Source organism: Ambystoma mexicanum, chromosome 8 (genome assembly GCF_040938575.1).
Source record: "Ambystoma mexicanum isolate Mex_15411 chromosome 8, UKY_AmexF1_1, whole genome shotgun sequence".
Taxonomy (NCBI): domain Eukaryota; kingdom Metazoa; phylum Chordata; class Amphibia; order Caudata; family Ambystomatidae; genus Ambystoma; species Ambystoma mexicanum.
In genome coordinates this window covers 977,746,671-977,767,022 of record NC_090929.1, presented here as the reverse complement: position 1 = coordinate 977,767,022, position 20,352 = coordinate 977,746,671, and positions in this window count along the sequence as shown.

Below are 20,352 nucleotides of genomic sequence, written 5' to 3'. Positions count from 1 at the left end.
GATAAACAGATTAACTGACTTTTAACTTGTATAACCTGTAAAATTAACTTACTGTCATTTTTCCAATCTGCTATAATCAACTGTCACTTCCAAACCTATCTACTATTTAATTTCTTTTCACACACACATTTGCAAACCATGTTCAACTAAAATATTTAAAGTAAAATATATAGAGTGCACATAGTCAAACAAAATTGCATGCACACACTATGTTCAAATCTCAAACAACAATACTTGTACAAAAACATAAGAATCAATGTCTAAATTAACATCAATGTTATAAACACACACAATTACTAATTTGTTTCCTTTACAACTGCAGTGAAGACCACTCCCCTGAAAAGCAGCAGCAGCATTTGAACTACAAACAACAACTAAGAAGAAACCTGCTCATTCAACAAAAAAAGTAAGTTAAATACCACTATATTTTTACTATAACTCAAACACATTGTGGGGTTAATTCATGCTATTTCTTTGCCTAAAAACAGAGATTGTGCACCATTCTGTCCACAAATCCCCATTTGTTAAACAGAGATTTACAGGCAGAATGGCGCACAATCTCTGTTTTACCTCAGCCCCTAGAATTGTAATATTATAGAGCAAACACCTGTTTTAATTCTATACCATTAGATTTACTATGTGTACTTCTCCTCACCACTAGCTTACTTTCTACTGTCATCTGAACACCAGTTTAATAGCACATAAATTCAAGAATACCCATTCTAACTAGTTGTAGTTGCCCAATGCACAATCACACATCATCACATACCAACTTACCCTACTCCAATTTTAGATGCAAGGTAAAAAACTGGCTCTGGACAAATGACAACTAACTCTCGTGGCACCCAATGATACTGTTGTCCAAAACGATTCTGTTCTCATACCTACACCCATACACTCCCTCAAAACTACAATATGCTAGTTTTTTTCCTTCCACACAGCGTATATTGATATGTTCTTACTGTACTGTTATGTTGTTTCTCGCCTATACTCTGTATGTAACCCAAGCTTAAGTAACCTTGTACCTGCTGCGCCCGGCTACCCCTGGGTTTTGTGCGCATTATCAAATAAACAATACAATACAATACAATACAATACATCTTTATCATTATACTCAGACACTCATGCACACAGCAAACATACATTGCAGAACACCCCAACCCATACCTTCTTTATTTTTTTCAACAGACCCTAAAGAATGCATAGCAAAAATCAAGTCCATAGAAAGCAATGCCGAAGTAGAGCAAATGAAAATAGAAGTGTCCAAAATAAGCATCCATCTCTAGCAGAATTTGTAAAAAAAAAGTTCAAACAAAACAGGTAATACAGTCATTTAGCGAAACAAAACAAGCTTCAAGTACAGAAACTTTGCCTCCTCTATCAAAATGTAGAATGAAACAGAAAAAGATTAAAATGAATTCAGCTAGCGCTACTGCTAAAACTGTTCCTATAAATCTTGATATGGTGCCAAGTAAGCATACCAAAAAAAGTATTTTTATCAAAAATGTTCCGCCACAGAGTCCTTCAAAATCTTATAAAAACAGGAGACATATCATGCACAACCCTTAAAACCTACCGTAGAAAATTAATCTTAGAAGCTTTGATAGACAGTGCAATCCTTCTCAAAAGAAAGTTATTTATTTTAGTGTTAAACAAAATGAAACCACAAACAAAACTAATGACTAAATTACAAAAAAGACTTCTCAATAAACGAAATGTCAACAAAAATAACTTCTTAAATATCTGTGGAGGTGAGTGGAGTCACACTACAAGCACAGAACCATATTTTAATGAAGAAGCATACAAACAAAAGCAAACAAATACAATTGCCATACATAGCAGTGGACGAGGTTATGAAAAAATTAATAATACCATAATGGAACAAGAAATACTGCTTACAAAAATATCCCCAGAAAACTTAGAATTACCTCTCAATTCAACTGAACCAGAACGTCCAGTATATAAATGGCCATGCACGTCAATGTGTAACATTCCCAAAAAATCTTTCAAGTCTTTACGCCAATTCCTCAATCAATATGTGAAAGGTAAAGACAAAATCAAAATTAAAATACTGCAAAATATGGATATCTGTCCAGTGCGCAAGTACGCAGGACTACAAGGCTGTTCATTGGCCTGCATTTCAGGACCTACTTGCAAAACCACCTTCCATCATATCAAAATGATATCAACACATCATTCAACTATAAGAAAGCTAATCTATAAACTGTACTATGCTAAAAGTCCTGCTTTAGCACTAGCCAATTTAAATAACATTCTTCTACATGGTACAGCAAAAGACCTACTTGAAGAAATCGACTATATCCAGAAAAAATATTTTGGAAGTGAAAGCCACTTACAGAATGAAATAGCTTTACAACAAGTTAACAACAATTCTGTGCATGGCAACCTTCTATTACACACCTACAAAAAAAGAAATACTGAAATTTAAAAGTACATCTGCTGAAGTACCAAACCACGTGTGTGTATGTTGCCGCAGAACTTTATATAAAAGTAACACAAGAACTGTAGATCTAACATACAAAATAAAAGACAATGAAGATTCTAAATAGCTCTCTACCTTATAGCAGAAAATAAATATGAAATAAGTGACCCCTTAATACTTTGCAGTTACTGCACTATAAAACTTGACAAGAACCAAACTCCTTCACATGCTATCACAAATAATTTAGAATTTTTCCCACTACCAAAACCCCTACAACAACTCAATTTATATGAGAGCATCATAATTCAAACAGTGCACCCCTTTCAAGCAATAATACGCCTTCAACCAAAAACAGCAAAATTACCTCCCTCTGAATTGGTGAAAGGCATTCGTGGCAAAGTAGTGTATGTACCATTAGATCTAAAACAAAATGTGCACACTCTGGGAGTGCAACGTCCCATGGAGCAATCTTTAATTATCTTAGTAAATGGTGTTCATACAAAAGACAACACAATTTGGCAACAACTAAAAGACAATAATGAATACTACAAAGAAATTAATATTGAAGAAAACTTGAAGGAAACCACTGAAATAATTCAAGAGTCATCAGAAACTGGTCAATTTGAGCTTTTAGATCCTGCTACAGTATCCAGTACTTTAGACCATTATACAATTCATCCATTGCACTCTATTGACACCGTAAAAGATGCATTAGAAACATACGAAATGCGACAAACAAAAGGATCACCAATCAGCATATGGGAAAAAAGTATAGAAGCACATGATTTTCCTCTACTTTTTCCTACTGGCAAAGGAGGAAGGTACAATGATAGACCTATTCAAATAACAGCATCAGAATACTGCTCATTATGGATGTATTCTGAAGATCCCACATTTAGACAAAATGTGGAATACTTATTCCACCTACTCTTTGAAAGTGAACTAGCAACTCTATATTACGGAGTTGCACACAGATTAAAATCAGGAACCCACTTTCAAAATATGTCAGCTACACAATTATTAGAAAAAGTGCAACAAAAAGATGAGGTTTTACAATCAAGTATTACAAATCTATTAGCAAACATGCGTGGTACTAAAGAGTACTGGTTCTGATGTCATGGTGATGTACGTTGTATGATAAGAAACCTTGGCCCACCCACTTGGTTTGTTAAATTAAGTTGTGCAGAATATGCATGGGAAGATTTACATGATTTCCTACGCATATCAAACAAAAACAAAACAAACATAGATATAGTAACACCTGGAAAACTTTGCTTCATTGCTATGCTACACTTTATTTGTAATAAAACAGTTCCTCCCCTCGGAGAAGTGCAACACTTCTTTTGGAGAAAAGAATACCAAGCCAGAGGAGCACCACATATCCATATGCTTTTATGGATTAAAGATGCTCCGAAATTTGGTCAAGACAATGATGCCACTGTGTTACAGTTTATTGAAAAATATGTCACTTGTGAAATTCCATCGGAAGCAACAAGTAGTGTTCTTCATGCACCAATTTTACAATTTCAAAAACGCAAATATGGAAAATATTGTCGTCACAAATACAAAAACAAAGGGAAATACTTCACCAAATGCCGCTTTGGTTTCCCTAGACTAGTTACAAAAACAGGTCAAGTAAATAACTTTATGTCTCCAGTTAGACATAGTGTTAAAGGTAAATCACCTAAGAACACATATTACATAAAAAGAACAGAAGAAGAAAAATATATCAATGATTACAATGCAATCATTGCCCACTTATGGAATGCAAACATAGATGTGCAGTACATTGCAGACAATTCCACTGCAGTTGCACGATATGTTACAGCATAATTAACCAAAGCAGAAAAAACAGAGCTCCAAGATATCTGGAATGACCTGTCATCAGACAAAACACTGTCTCAGAAATTATACAGCTTGTGCATAAAAATGTTCTCCCATAGAGAATATGGCTCATATGAAGCAGCAGATCGTTTAACTGGTACTGCTTTGTATGGAAAATCTGAAAATATAGTATGGCTAAGTCTTGGTCCTGCTAAATCTAGAAAAAGAGTTTTGAAATCATACGACGACATAGAAACAATAGCCAAACATGATCCCAACAGCTCAGACATTTAAACAAACAATTTTCTGGACACATACTACCCAAACAGAAGTACCACTTTGGAAACCATGTGTCTATACCACATAGCCCAAAACTTCACATACAAAAATAATATAAAACCTGATGAAAAAAAGGTAGATACAGAGTGTCAAATTGTGAAGGCAGCTTAGTAAAACTCACCAAACCTAATTTATTTAATCATATCAAATTGTCATTAAAGACTCCTCAACATAAAGAACTATATTACATGTCCCTGCTACAATTGTTTAAACCATGGAGAAAAGGAGAAGAAATACTAGATAACTGTGACTCATACGAAGATGCTTTCAAAGCAAATTAAAGCACGATAACTGATGTAAACTTTACACACTACAAAACATTGCTGCACAATGAACAGCAAAATGAAGAAGAACTCCAGGCCCAACTAGATAAGGACACTCCTGACAGTAGTCAACCTTCTGTAACAGGAAGCCAAAAACCACTGGGACAGCCACTAATAGCAAATGAGGCAGAATTAGCTATGACAGAAGTAGAAAACACCATGTATCAGTATGAGGATAAAGAAGACTTAACTATACTACAATCAAAACTAAATAATGAGCAACATAGCATTTTTGAAGAGGTAACAAAAGAAATTGCACATGGTGTACAACATGAAAATAAAGAATGCACCTGCCAAAATTATAAACCTATACTACTGTACGTCAGTGGTGAAGCTGGTTCTGGCAAAACATTCTTAATCAAAACCATCAGCAAATTCCTTCAACAATTGAAAAACAACAAACTGTCAGCTGTTGTCACTGCCCCCACAGGTTTAGCTGCCTACAACATAGGCGGTGTCACTTTACACAGATTACTACTCCTGCCAGTAGAACAACAAAACAAATTAAACTATTATAAACTTTCCACAGAAGCTGCAATGGAACTACGCAGAGTATTAAAACAAATGAAAATGCTACTAATAGATGAGGTGAGCATGGTATCCAACCTAATGTTGGCTTTGATTCACCTCAGATTACAAGAATTACTCAAAACAGATTACGAAGAGCTCTTTGGAGGAAAACACATTATTGTTTTCGGAGATCTTCTTCAATTAACACCAGTAAAAGGTGAGCCTATTTTTAAAACATTAGGACACAAACTCTGCCGTAAAACTGATGGCAGCATAGGACATGTCAACCTTTGGCAACATTTCCAATACAGAGAATTAACAGAAAACATGCGGCAATCTGCAGATCTCACTTATGCCAACATCTTAAAAAGTATTAGAGTTGGTATTCTATCTCAAGAAGCACAAGCAATATTGAAAACCCGGCACATTCATGCACTTTAATAGCGAAAATGCATGTGCTACAGATGTTATGGAACAATTAGCGAAGAAACATGTCAATTGTATGGCCTTAATGCCAACTCTTGCAAGCTGTTTCAAATTCCATGAAACAATTTTAACTAAAGAAATGCAACCAATAATGGAAATTAGCACCACAGACAAACTAGACGTACATGGTATGACACTACCCATGTGTGAGCAAGCCACAACAAGACTAAATAGTTTAGAAAATTCAATCTCCAACACAGCTGGGTTGGAAAAAATATTAACATTATCCTTAAATTGCAGAGTAATACTTAAACATAACCTTGACGTGGACTGAGGACTAGTTAATGGAGCACTGGGTACAGTTGTTGGCTTTCAAACATACCCACGTGACAACAACATTCAGTTTGTCAATATTCTCTTTGACAAACTTTCAGAAGGGAAAAGGATAGGACGCTCAACAGCTCGATTCCTTCTCTTCAAAGACATGTAAGTACGCAGAGAACAATTTTCTCTAACTCTTGCATACGCAGTCACCATTCATAAATCACAAGATTTTACCCTAGACAAAGCATTGATAGACATTGGTAACACAGTCTTTAAACAAGGCATGAGCTACGTAGCACTATCACGCTTACGTATACTTGATGGTCTATTTCCAATCAACTTTGATGCGCGTAAAGTAAATGCTGATATTCCTTGCATTTTAGAATACAATAGACTTCATTCACTATACACCCCCATCTAAAAACATATCCTTTTCCACAAAAAGTAAAATGTTGTAAAAGAAAACTAAATCAAACAGAAATGCAACAGGATGTCACTGCAAATCCTCCAAAGAGAGTAAAAGAAACTAATACTTCATCAAGTACCACAAGCAAAAAGAACCAATTAGGGAAAGTAAACCAGGTACTTCGTCAAAGAAGGAAGACAAACTCAATAAAAAGCACTCAGATACAGAACTACCTGGTCCATTTAAACTCTCAAATATAATTGGTTTAAGTTGCTATGCAAATGTAGCAATGAATATTCTATTTCAATTACCACCAATTGTTGACAACATTTACTTACACAGTACAGACCAATTGTTTTTGCAAATGTTAGTACTTCATAGAAATGCAACAAACAATCCTGACAACACGTATAGTGTTTATGGAATAAGACAATAATTGGACTACTGTGCTGGAATGGTGAAATTCACTATAAACTCACAGGAAGATCCACAAGAATTTCTAATGTACTTACAAGTACTGGCAAACAAAAACATACCTATAAATGAAATCTTCCAGATTTCATATATGTGGAAACATACATGCACTCTCTGCAACGATGTGACACAAGAACAAATCCCCAATGAACGCTTCGTATATATATCAATACCTAATTGTGAATCCGTTCCATTTCAGCAACTTGTACAAAATGCAAACCATGGTAGATTATGTTCTACCTGCAATTCGGATAATCACTCCACCTTACTAATACAAACACATAGTAAATACGTAACACTAATGCTTCTACATTACAATGCAGATGGTACCAAAAACAACTGCAAGCTGACTGCATTCACACATGGTCAAGTATCACTTGGTAAGAAAACCTTCACAACAATAGGTATAATCTACCACGCTGGAGCCACAACCAATTCAGGTCACTACACTGCATATATAAAAAAGAAATGTGGATGGTTCGAATGTAATGATAGTACCATTACTCTAAAGCAGAGATTACCAGTAAATCTTACAAACGCTTATTTAATCTTCTTAAAACCAACATTTATTAACTAAACTGTACTTAAACATTAACTAAACTTCTATTAAAAAACTATAAACTGTCACAATATGGCAACACCTATATAACTGCCCCAAGATTCTACAACAACTAAACAGATAAATGAATACTGCTAAATTATATAAAAAAATAGATAGTTAGAATACGCGAACTGGTATCTAAGTGCCCCAAGATTTTACAATAACCAAACAGATAAATCAATACCACTTAATTATAAAAAAAACTATAAACAGTTAGAATATGCCAACAGGTATCTAACTGCCCCAAGATTCTACAACAACTAAACAGATAATTGAATACCACTAAATTATATTAAAAAAATAGACAGTTAAAATACGCCAACTGGTATCTAACTGCCCCAAAATTTTACAATATCCAAACAGATAAATCAATACCACTTCATTATAACAAAAAATAGACAGTTACAATATGTCAACAGGTATCTAACTGATCCAAAAATCTACAACAAGCCAATATATAGAACATTAGCCAGAAACAACAAGTGAACACTGAAAACAAACAAACAAATAGACTGTAGCATAACAAAAAAAGATTTTTTTTATCCAACATGGATTTTTTTTTCTCCCACAGACCCAATGATTTTAGCAACAAACACAGAAACTGAGCAAATTGCACAGTACACCCTGTTTTGTAATCTAATAAATATGAGGGTAAAAACAAAAAATGTTGATTATTCAATGTTATAAGTCGTTACAAAATTCCAATACTAACATGATCTTTTCTTTTATCACAGAAATGAATATGAAATACATGTACTCCAGTTACAAAACCAAACAGTAAGTATATTATAATAAGTACAACCATCACAGCAATCACACCCATATTGACTTATAACTTCGGTGCTTATAAATTTGGTCTTGTCCATGCACCCAAGACTATAGGCCCTGCCCACAACCACCACAGCATATCACACCCATAGTGGTTTATAACTTCGTTGCTTATAAATTTGTTCTTGGATCCCAAAGTTATAAGCCACTATGGGTGTGATATGCTGCCGTGGTTGTGGCCAGGGCATAGAGTCTTGGGAGCATGGCCATATGGCCATGCTCCCAAGACTCTATGCCCTGGCCACAACCACGGCAGCATATCACACCCATAGAGTCAAACATTTTAACTATGCCATATGGGCACCTTTAATGTCCGTGGACATGATGAGTGGTCTTAGAACAGTTTCAACTTGCCTACGAACAGTACGGACAGGCATAGCGTCCTCTAGACACCCCCATTTTGTTTATTTATGAGCATCCCAGGACACATGATGTGTTCTTAGAACACTTTCAACTTGCCAGCAAACAATACGGACAGCGTCCTCAGGACACCCCCATTTCGTCCAATTACGAACATTTCAGGACACTGAATGTGTTCTTAGAACAGTTTCAACTTGCCTGCGTACAAAACGGACAGGCATGCCATCCTCAGGACAAACCCATTTCATTTATTTTCTAACATTTCAGGACACTCTGTGTGTTCTTAGGACAGTTTCAGCTTGCTTGCAAACAATTCGGACAGGGCTAGCGTCCTCAGAACACTCCCATTTTGTTTATTTACGAACATCCCAGGACACTTGATGTGTTCTTAGAACAATTTCAACTTGCCTACGAACAGTACGGACAGGTATAGCGTACTCAGGACACCCCCATTTTGTTTATTTACGAACATCCCAGGACACATGATGTGTTATTAGAACAATTTCAACTTGCCAGCGAACAATACGGACAGCGTCCTCAGGACACACCCATTTTGTTTATTTACGAACATGTCAGGATACCGCAAGTGTTCTTAGAACAGTTTCACCTTGCTTGCGAACAATGCGGACAGATGTAGCGTCCTCAGAACACCCCCATTTCGTTTATTTACAAACATCCCAGGACACTTCATGTGTTCTTAGAACAATTTCAACTTGCTTGCGAACAGTACGGCCAGGCATACCATCCTCAGGACTCCACCATTTTGTTTATTGACGAACATCCCAGGACACATGATGTGTTCTTAGAACAGTTTCAACTTGCCTGCGAGCAAAATGGACAGGCATACCGTCCTTAGGACACACGCATTTAGTTTATTTTCGAACATTTCAGGACACCGCATGTGTTCTTAGAACAGTTTCAACTAAGAACCATACGTACAGGCATAGTGTCCTCAGGACGCCCCCATTTAGTTTATTTAGAACATTTCCAGACATCCGTGTTTTCCGCGGACAAAGCGAACACAACAGGGGGGTCTACCACCTAAATAAATACAACATTTAACCCATCTCTTACTCCCCCACCCTCCCCAAACAGTCTTACACACCAAAATGTGGGGACAGGATTGTGGTAACATGGAAAAGTAACAGGGGTTGTTTAGTATATAATGAGGAGCGTTACAGAGCCCAATTTCCGAGCTCAAGGAGCTTTAGAAGGAGTCATTTCAAAACCACAGTGGGTAAACTAGGCGGCACATAAACAGGTTTATGATAGGGAATGATTCAAACTCCAATCGGGGTATTTTAGGGGCTAAGAAAAGGAGTACCATGTGGTACATGTGAAAGTCGACTAGACTGTCTGTGTATTTTGTGTATTGAAAAAGAGAATTGTCGAAGAGCGCCAAAGATAGACTGTGTTGAGCAGAGATACATTGTTGGCGCCGACCACAGGGTAGATTGAAATAATTAAGAAATAGAGGGATTTAGCGGCGGAGCATGCTCATATTTGTTATTTTTCTGAAACGTATTCTGTGTAACTGCTGGTAAGTATTGACAGTCAATTGAGACTCGTCACAATGGGAGAAGTTACTCCACTGAAGCACATGTGCAAGACACTGCCAAAACATTTGCCTAAAATCAAACAGTGCATTGCAAAATGGCTAAAGGGCGCAGCAGTTAAAATGTTCATGCCATGACCACAAGGGGGATCGCTGTCAAAGGCAGTATTGCAACCCATGACCACATACTTGCACACTGCGTACACGGAAAAGAAATTGAAAAAAAGATTAGCCATTTTAGAGCTCTGGAATATGTACGAGGAGTAGCGGGAGGATATGCCTCCTGAGGAATGGATGCTTAGCCAATGTGAGGAGGAAAGTGTTGAGCCTTCAGCTCCCCTTACCTAGCCGGAAGTAAAAGGCAATAGCTCAGAAGATATAGGACTGTATCCGTTAAAGGAAATGAAAGCGGCAACAGGGTTCAGTAATCTGATATATGAACCGGTTTATAGTGATAATACCGAATTGTAAAATCTCAACAAAAAAAAATCTCGAAAAAAAAGACAGAAAAAAAATATCGAACTATTTTTATGACGTTTTTTTTTCGAAATGCGGGGTTCCCCCCCCAACCCCCCTTTTTTTCTATTTTTTTTTTATTTTAACCCTTTTTTTACTTACCTGACCCCAAAAACACATATAAATAAATAAATAAATAATTCTATATTTTTTTTTGGGAGATTTTTTTTTCCGAGATTTTTGTCATTCGGTATTATTTTTTCGGCCTTTTGACTGACCACCATATGAACCGCCTGCTCATGGCAGTGACGATAGTCAAGAAGAGACTAGAAGAAAGGAAGAGATATTTAATGTCTTACAGGAGAGGGAGGAGAAAAGTGAATTCTCGTACAGAACAAATGGATGGGTGGACAGATATTGCTCAAGCTCGATGGGAAAAGTATTGAGGAAGTAAGGCAAAGGGAAGATCAAGAAGAACAGGAGAGAAAGGACATGGAACGAGAGAAAATATTGAAGGAAGATGAAAACAAAAGAAAGAGCAGACAAAGGTGAGAACAAATGTATCAGGTGGAACAGTAAAGGAAGGAAGAAGGGCAGAGGAGCAGAGAATATATGACAACATGCAAAGGGCAATTGAAGAACGGGATAGGCAAGAAAGGAATAGAGAAGAAGAGGAAGCACAGAAATTAGGAAATAAAAGGATGCAGAGACGAAGGGAAGAAGAAGAGTGAAGGCCAAACAAAAGAAGGGAGGCGAGAACACAAGAAGATGAAAGAGTTAGAATGGACGCAGAAACTGAAAGGAATTAGACGAAGACAAGGAATGAAAAATGGAGACAAAGGGAGTGTGATATTGAGTGCATTCAGAAGGAGTTAATTGAGCCAAATCCAGTACTACAATGGGGCAAAATAGAGGAGCTTGCTCCATTAGAGGAGGCAGCACCAGGGCAATCTAGGGCAGCACTGGAGGAAAATGTTGACATAGGGAGCATCAGAGATGGGATCGATAAAGCCTATCAAGACTTAAGAGAAAGTAGCCGATTGGAAAGTCGAGGGAAGGGAGGTCAATCTTTGGTCCTCCACCCACAAAGCGAAGTAAAAGACCTATTTAGACTTGAGCATAGAGCACTGTCTTTAGACAGGGTGACTTTAAATAAGGGTGAAGGGGATAAAAGCCACACTAGGTAGGGGCTAGATATGTCAGATGAAGAGAGGGAATCCTTCCGTGGAGAGGAGGGGCAAGAGCATATGCTCTCAAGGGATGCCTGCAGACAGACAAGGAAGTAAGATGGTCTGATTTGGAGCAGCCTAATGATAGGACACTAGATCCTATAGCATATCTAGAGCGTCCTAAAAGACTATTGTATAATGAGAAGGGAAAGTTGACACTATATGTGAACAAGTTAAGATCGTTGCCAGGTAGAGGATGATCAGGAACCATTGTCCCCACTATGGATAGGCAGACAATGGAAGCCGATTGCGGATTTGGGTTCATGCAGTTCACTCTATTGGAGAAGGGAGGGGCCACACCACAGTATATTCCATGGCTACAGATGGATAAGGATAATTTAAGATGTACACACACCAGTTTAAGAGGGGGTGAGGGAAAATGGATTTATGAGCTAGAAAAAATGACAGGAGGAAATACTCTAGCAATAGTGGACATTAAGGGTCTCTTAGCAGCCATTCTTTGGGAAAAAGCTGATGAAATTTGGATACAAGCAGGTTATTCAAGTGTCACGGCACAGAACACAGCGCATGATGGAGCTCCATTTAATAATTGTAGAGCAGACACCTGGAGAGCTCTCAATGTACAGTATCCTGACACTTCAGATATGGGTGCTATTATGGCACGTAAGATGCAAGAGGTCGAGGATCCGCTTGCTTACATTCAAAGCATTCAGGAAGGGTGGACCCTTGAAATTCAGGTGCCGTGGAGAAAGACAGTGGGCGTATTTTACCACATTTTATGTCAGGGATTGCCAGAGCAAGTAAAGTGACAGCTCAAGGAATTAGTGGGAATGGAAGCAAGACCTTCGGAGGAGATACAGATGACCATAGTACATCACTGTCGGCTATTGCAAGAGAAAAATAGCAAGAAAGAAGAGGCTAGGAAACTTGAGGAAGCCAAGTTAGTTCAGATGAAATTGTCAAAATACACCTTGGAAGGTGTGTTATTGACAAGTGGAGAAGGGCTGGGAATGCAGCAAGCAGTGGGTACATCACAGGCAAATAATTAATGTCAGGTGGACCAAGGATTGAATGGGTTCATGCTACGACGCAGAGGAATGAGCTACAGAGGAAGGGGTGGCTTTCAAAACAATCAAGGTGGCTTTCAGAATATGCAGAATGGTAATCGGAATATGTAAGAAAGATTTAATCAAGGAGAACAAGTTAGAAGAGCTCTTCCTATATGTTGGACCTGTGGAATGACAGGGCACATTGCGCACATGCGTGGCAGCCAAGGGCATGTACAGAATGGGCAATTCTCAAGAGGGGGACATATAGCCCACAGGATAGGAAAGGGTTTGCCCAAGATCAGATGGTGTATTAAGCACAAGTGCCGCAAATGCAACAGGCAGAGCAGCCACAGCAAACACTATTGAATTCACCGCAAGGACAGTCATAGCATGCACCCATGCAGATAAAGCAGAAAGCAAACACAGGCCATTAATTGACACCTAGAATTGGGGGTGTCACTGTGGTGGGAGGAAGTACTTTCACGGGTACTGAGATGAGCATATATCCACAATAGGACAGCTCACAGGGAAACTTGATGTGTTCAGTACTATCGGAAACCCAGACCCCCAAGAGGAACCAAGAGTTGAGGTAACGATGGTAGGCACATTTTTGACTTTTTTTGTAGACACTGGGACTACTTATTCATGTATACGAGAGGGAAATTATCCAATGTCGGGAAATGCCATGCATGCACAAGTTTTCTCTGGACTACAAGTAGAGTTCCTTTTACTGACGAATTGCCAGATCCTATAGGAGAGCGTGACATGTCTGTTCCATTATTGTATTCACGGCAGACACCAGTTAATATTCTGGGACGAGATTTAATGACGAAGCTTAACATGATTATTTCTTTCACTGATGAAGGCATAGTGTGTTCTACTCCAGGGATACATTACAGGAATGTGGGTGAATTTATATTGCCATTACAGGGCACCTGGCTCTGCTAGGGGTACCGATGGAGCCTGAAGTTTTTGTTTATGGGATACGCATACTGTTAACATGGCTACCCGGCTTAGTGGGAAAGATGGTGAGAATACCTGATGAATTCTTGTTCAGGCCACAGATACCTATGGAAAAAGAGGGGGACAGACTATTCCCTTAGGGTTGAATGCAGCCATAGTACGAGGGGAAATGGTCATGCTCGAGGGAACCGATGACAAGGGCAGTTCATGGAGAACAGTGATTGTCATTGGGGAAGGGTGTATATTGACTGATGTCACCGATGATGACATGTTTAGAGATGACCTAGCAGATGATGTAGTGATATTTGAAATCAGTATTACATATTGGATCAGAATAGAGATAAGAGAGGTACCTCAGTGAATGATGTTAATGCGGCAAAGACAAAGACTTAGAAAAAGTGCGAACCTCTTTATGGACAACAGGCCCCTATGATCTAGGCCTATTGAAGAGGGTAGGGGAGGCTAGGAATAAACTGAAGCCAGTTGCAATTTTACCTCGATCAAGACAGTACCCCATGTCTCGAGAGGCGGATGAGGGTATTTTTAAGGCTATTTCAGCACTAATGGAACAGGGTATTTTAGTGATGTCAGAGTCGCTGTGCAAATCCACAGTGTACCCTGTGAAAAATTCGAAAGGGGGGTCATGGAGACTAATTCATGACATGAATCCGGAAACAATACTATGTAGTATCCCCACAGTGGCACGATATTTCATGGTGATTGACTTGAAGAATGCGTTTTTCTCAATCCCGTTGCATAAGGACTCCCAAGACTTGACGTCATTTATGTTTCATCAAACTAAGCTGAAGAGCACTTGTTTGCCCCAAGGGTAATGTGAGTCTCCATCGATCTTTACTGGGTCCTTCAGATGGACCTAGACAATATTTGAAGAGTGTTGTGATACAGTATGTAGATTACATTTTGCTTCATTGCACAACAGAAGATGAGTGCAGACAAGACTTGATTCAGTTGATGACTATCCTAGCAGACAAGGGATATAAAGTAGACAAAGAGAAGTTACAGTATGGTCAAGAAGAGGAGTTGTACATAGGCCAGTTGATCTCACATGAGGGAAAAAAGGTGACACCTGAAAGAGCTGAGGCGATTATGAATACAGCAAAACCGCACATGATAAAGCATTTGCAGCACTTTCTGGGATTATGCAAATACATTAGAGCGTGGGTGTTTGAGTATAGTTCATACACAAGACCCCTTTTGCAGGCTCTAAAGAAGGCACAAGTGAATAAGGATAACTTAGAATGGACTGAGGAAATGGGGGAAGTGTTTGAAGAAATGAAGAAAGCAGTTTTTACAGCTCCGGTTTTAGGAATTCCCAATTATTCAGAGAAGTTCTTCTTATTTTCACACACAAATGGGACAGTCATGACAGCAGTGCTTACACAGAGGACTACTCTAAGGTACAAACTTCTGTCATATTACAGTGGGATTTTAGATCTAGTTATGAGAGGATACGTTCCCTGCGAACAATCGCTGGCAGCATCAGTGTTCGCAATTGAGAAGTCTACCAGTATTGTGAATGGGTGTTCTATGTCGTTGTTTGTTGAACATGATTTGCTTGCTATTTTGGAAAAACCTAAGGGTACATTGACATCTCAGAGAGCATCTCTATATGAAGTAGTTATATCGAACCCAGTGATTAAGATAGTCAGGTGTAAAATAGTGGACCCTGCCATATTTGTAGCTGAGCCCGTGGCAGAGGGGGAGCATTTGCATGACTGCTCTAGCTATGAAGAGTTTTATTACATGAAAACGCGTTGTCAGGAAGGGAGATTGGGCCTCATTATAAGTTTGTCGGTCCAGTAACAACGGTACCGGTAAGCTTGCCGGTACCGTTATTACCCTACCGGCAAACTACAGGTTCTGCTCACGGGTGCCTTTTCGCCTGCCAGGTCTGACTTGGCGGGCAGACCGGCTCCCACGAGCAGTCCATGTTGGATGCACCGGCACCATTCTTGAATGGTGCCGGTGCATCTGGCCTCCCCATTCCCATTGAGCCCTATGGGGCTCAAGTGGGAATGGGGAGTAATTATTGCCGGCACCCGGCAATAGGGAAATATAGGGTCCGCCAGGCTGTAATGCCCCTGTATTTCCCTATTGCAAGATGCAGGAATAATTCGCAAGTTCGACGGCAGCCTGCCAGTTTTACCGGTAAGGCTACTGCCGAATTTGTAATGAGTCCCAACCTCTTTGTTTACAGGTTGTCAGAAATTGAACAAATTAGTGGGGAAAGGTGTTCTGGTTGAGCTGTGGTGAGACACGGAGAAAATGGTGAATTTGAAGTTGTGGCAAGCATAAGGCTGCCTTCGCATTTTTCAGCACAAGCAGCAGAATTGGTGGTGCTTATTGCCACGCTTCAGATATTTGAAGGGCAGGAAATGACTGTATATAGTGTCTCTGCATATGTGACCTCACCCGTGCATGCAGGGCTAGCACGTTGGAAAAGGAGGGGCTACCTCTGAGTGGACGGCTCTCCAGTACAGTACGCAGCATTATTGGACAGGCTTATTAAGGCACTAAAGCACCCAGCAGCCATTGCAATACTTAAATGCGCAGCACATACTGAGAAAACTGACTTCATTTCACACGTAAATAAAGCCACCGACGAAGAGGCCCAAAGGGTTGCAAATTCTTCAGATATCTCGAGTTTTGATACTCCTAGTATAAGAAAGGGGGTGATTATGACTATGGTAATGCAAGAAGGGTTTAATCATTTACCAAAAATACAGTTGATGGAAATTCAAGGCAGTGCTCCAAAGGAAAGATATTGCAGATAACTATACAAATGTATTCGAGTGACTAATATCTTTCTGTACTTATCAGGGTAATTTTTTATACACCCCGGTACCTCTGACTCTGTAGGAACAATTCGCTTCCTAATAGGATTTTTCTTCAATTAAGTTGTTGAAATTTATCCTAACTGCTTTTAATGAATACACCCTGTTTTGTGAATTTATGTATATATTGTGAATGCATTGTTTAATGTTGTTTTCTCCTTTTCAATATTTTCATGTAACTTCTGTAAAAAGTGATTTTGAATATAAAGTGTGTTTAGTTTATTACATTTTTGTACTCTAAAGACTTTCTCTTTGGTTCTCTTTATGTGACTTTTTCTAAGCACATTCCTTTTGCATTATTTTGGAGATATAATTAAAATAACCGACAGAAATTCGGACTGTCCTCAGCATGGGTACCTTGTTTGGTTCTGCTTTAAAAGTATATTTTGCCTTCTCTCAAGCTTGCACAAAGGAGAACCCCTATTGTTCTTATAAATGTGCTCCATAGGAAAAGCAAGAACTATGGAAGCGAAAGGGGTGCTCTTTATCCCCCTCTAAACCATTATGATGACAAGACAGCACTGGAAAACCAGTGATACCAGTAACATTTTTAAGGGTAGCCCTTGAACAGCTGCACTACCATGCGCATGTAACTAGGGCAAGCCTCGCAGCAGCTATTGCAGAGGACTGGGTTGTACCGAACATGTTAGAACACGTTGAATTTTATGTAGTAAATTGAATCATATGTCAAAAGTTTACCACTGGGCACACACTGCGAACAATCAGAGGAGTGATTCCTCAACTAAATGGTCCTTTTTTAAGCATTTATATATTGACTATGTTGATATCCTGCAAGTATGTAGTGGAAATAGGTATGTGATAATGGTGGTGTATCCCTTTTTGAGATGGATCAAAGCAGGTCCATGTACACACCCTGATGCCACTTGCACTGCCATGTTTGTGCTATCCTACCTTATGCTTTGGGGAATTCTAAGATATTCATAGCTATAGAAGTAGCATCACAGAAAGCTCACTGCCTGACTGACGCACCTTGCAGTCTGCCATACGAGAGGTCAGTTCCACGGTCGAACAGCATCCTTGGTATGGGTAACTGAGTGGACAGCTCCAGAATAAGATGATTATGTGCAAGATTTGAAGACAAAAGTGAGAGCACACACCAGAGATCACGTGATAAGATATGAAAAGCCTGGAATGGTAGGGAGCAGGAATCAGATGGGAAATAAACAAAAAGGTCAATTGTCAAGGAAAAAATGATGAATAAATACAAAAATGCAAGGAGAGAGGTCAGCTGCAAATGAAGGGAACAGTGCTTTCTCCAGATGGATGGGATGAAGGCCTGGTCATATGTAGGGCATTAGGACTTAGAGGATATTATGAGAAAGTCATAAGTACTCTAGAAAATGAATGCAAGCTGCAGTGGCCGAAGATTGCAATGTTGCTGACATGAGTCAATGATAAAGGAGGACTTTTGCAGATAGTACCTCTGGCCAGTGCAGAGCTGTGTTTCCAAAACAATGGCACAAGGTGGTAGGTTACTTACTGCAGACGAAAGGCCAGCCTACTGGCACTGCAGCATATTACTACCATAGATTAGACAAGTTGATTCCCATCGGTAGAAAATGCCTGCCAATATACGTACTCCTTACTTTGTTCAGAATCCATACATTTTTGTAAAATTGGTTATCGTACTTGGCGGAAGTATCAATTTTTCCATTTCTGTGATGAAAGAAAAAGGTGTGTTAATGTTTGCAGTTTTTCCACATTTGCCACATTGCATAATAGACAGTTAACTTTTTTTTTAGACCCTCATATTTAGTTTACAAACCAGTGTCCTGTTCATTGCGCTCAGTTTCTGTGTTTGCTTTTGTAATCCTTGGGTCTGGGGAAAAAAATCCTTGTCGGATTAAAAAAAAACCTTCATTTCTTATGCAGCTAAGTACTTCATTTTTGCCTTTCAGTATTTTCTTCATTTTTCTAAGCAATGTTATGTTTGTTGCCTTCCTGCCCATTTTTAACAACACTTAGATACCTGTAGGGGTATTTTAATTGAGCATTTGTTCCTACAGATTTCTGATACTCATTCATTTGTGTCATTGTTACATCCTGTTTCCTTCATCTTTCGCATTAATGTTTTCTTTGTTGCCTTCCTGCCAATTTTTACCAACACTTAGATACCTATAGGCATATTCTACCTGTGCATTTGTTTCCAACGATCTTTGATTATCATTTGTTTGTGTAATTCTTCCATCCTTTTGGGTAGTTAGATACCTGTAGGCATATTCTAACTGTGCATTTGTTCCTACAGATTTGTGATACTCATTCATTTGTGTCGTTCACATATCCTGTTTCCTTTATCTTTCCCATTAATGTTTTCTTTGTTGCCTTTCTGCCGATTTTTAACAACAGTTAGATACGTTTAGCCATATTCTGCCTGTGCATTTGTTTCCAATGATCAGTGATAATCATTTATTTGTGTCCTTCTTCCATCCTGTTGGGTAGCTAGATACCTGTGGGTGTATCCTAACTGTTTGTAGTCTTTCACATACTTTGTTGACAATTTTGAAGTACACCTTATTACGTAGATTTTGGCTTCAAGAATATTAAATACGCATTTGTTAGGTAGGCTGGCAACCTCTGCTTTAGAGTAATGGTGCTTCCATTACATTCAAACCATCCAGAATTCTTTTTAATGTATGAAGTGTAGTGACCTGCATTGGTTGTAGCTCCTGCATGGTAGATTATTCCTACTGTTGTAAAGGTTTTCTTTCCAAGTGACACTTGACCGTGTGTAAATCCAGTTAGTTTGCATTTGGTTTTGGTGCCATCTGCATTATAACGTAGAAGCATAACTATTATGTAGGCACTATGTGTTAGGCGGAAACCTGTGCAGTTCCCTCTGGGACCACTGCAAAAGATTTAGGACTACAGGCGTTTGGCGGTGAACCCACTTGGTAGCAGTCTGTACCACACAGATTCACTTGGTAGCTGTGGCTGAGCAGTCAGACTTCCCTCAAGAAGAGTGGAGCAATATGTGGAGTATACAAAATAGGGCAATTCTTCGCAGTAAGACAAGCAAACATGCAACGAGGCTCAGTGTAAAGATATTAAGGTATTTATTTATAACGAAACATCTATCAAAAACACTATGGCACTATCACGGCAAACAAATCAATCACAATTACTCTACGAAGAAGAAACGATCAAACCCCCTAACAATATTTCGACAAGTCTAGGTTCTACCGGCACCACTTATTTACAGACAGAGGTGTATGCCTCAACCTAGATGGCACTCTAACATTAGTTAGGACCGGAGAGAAAAGTAGGCAGGTTATGAAATCAACACAGTTCAATACTTCACGGGTAAAATGCAAGGCAAGAAGGCAAGAACCACAATAGATCATAAAGTTCAGAGGCCCGGCCCACTCGGAGAGAGGCAAGGCGATATGTCCCAAAAGTCTCTAGTGG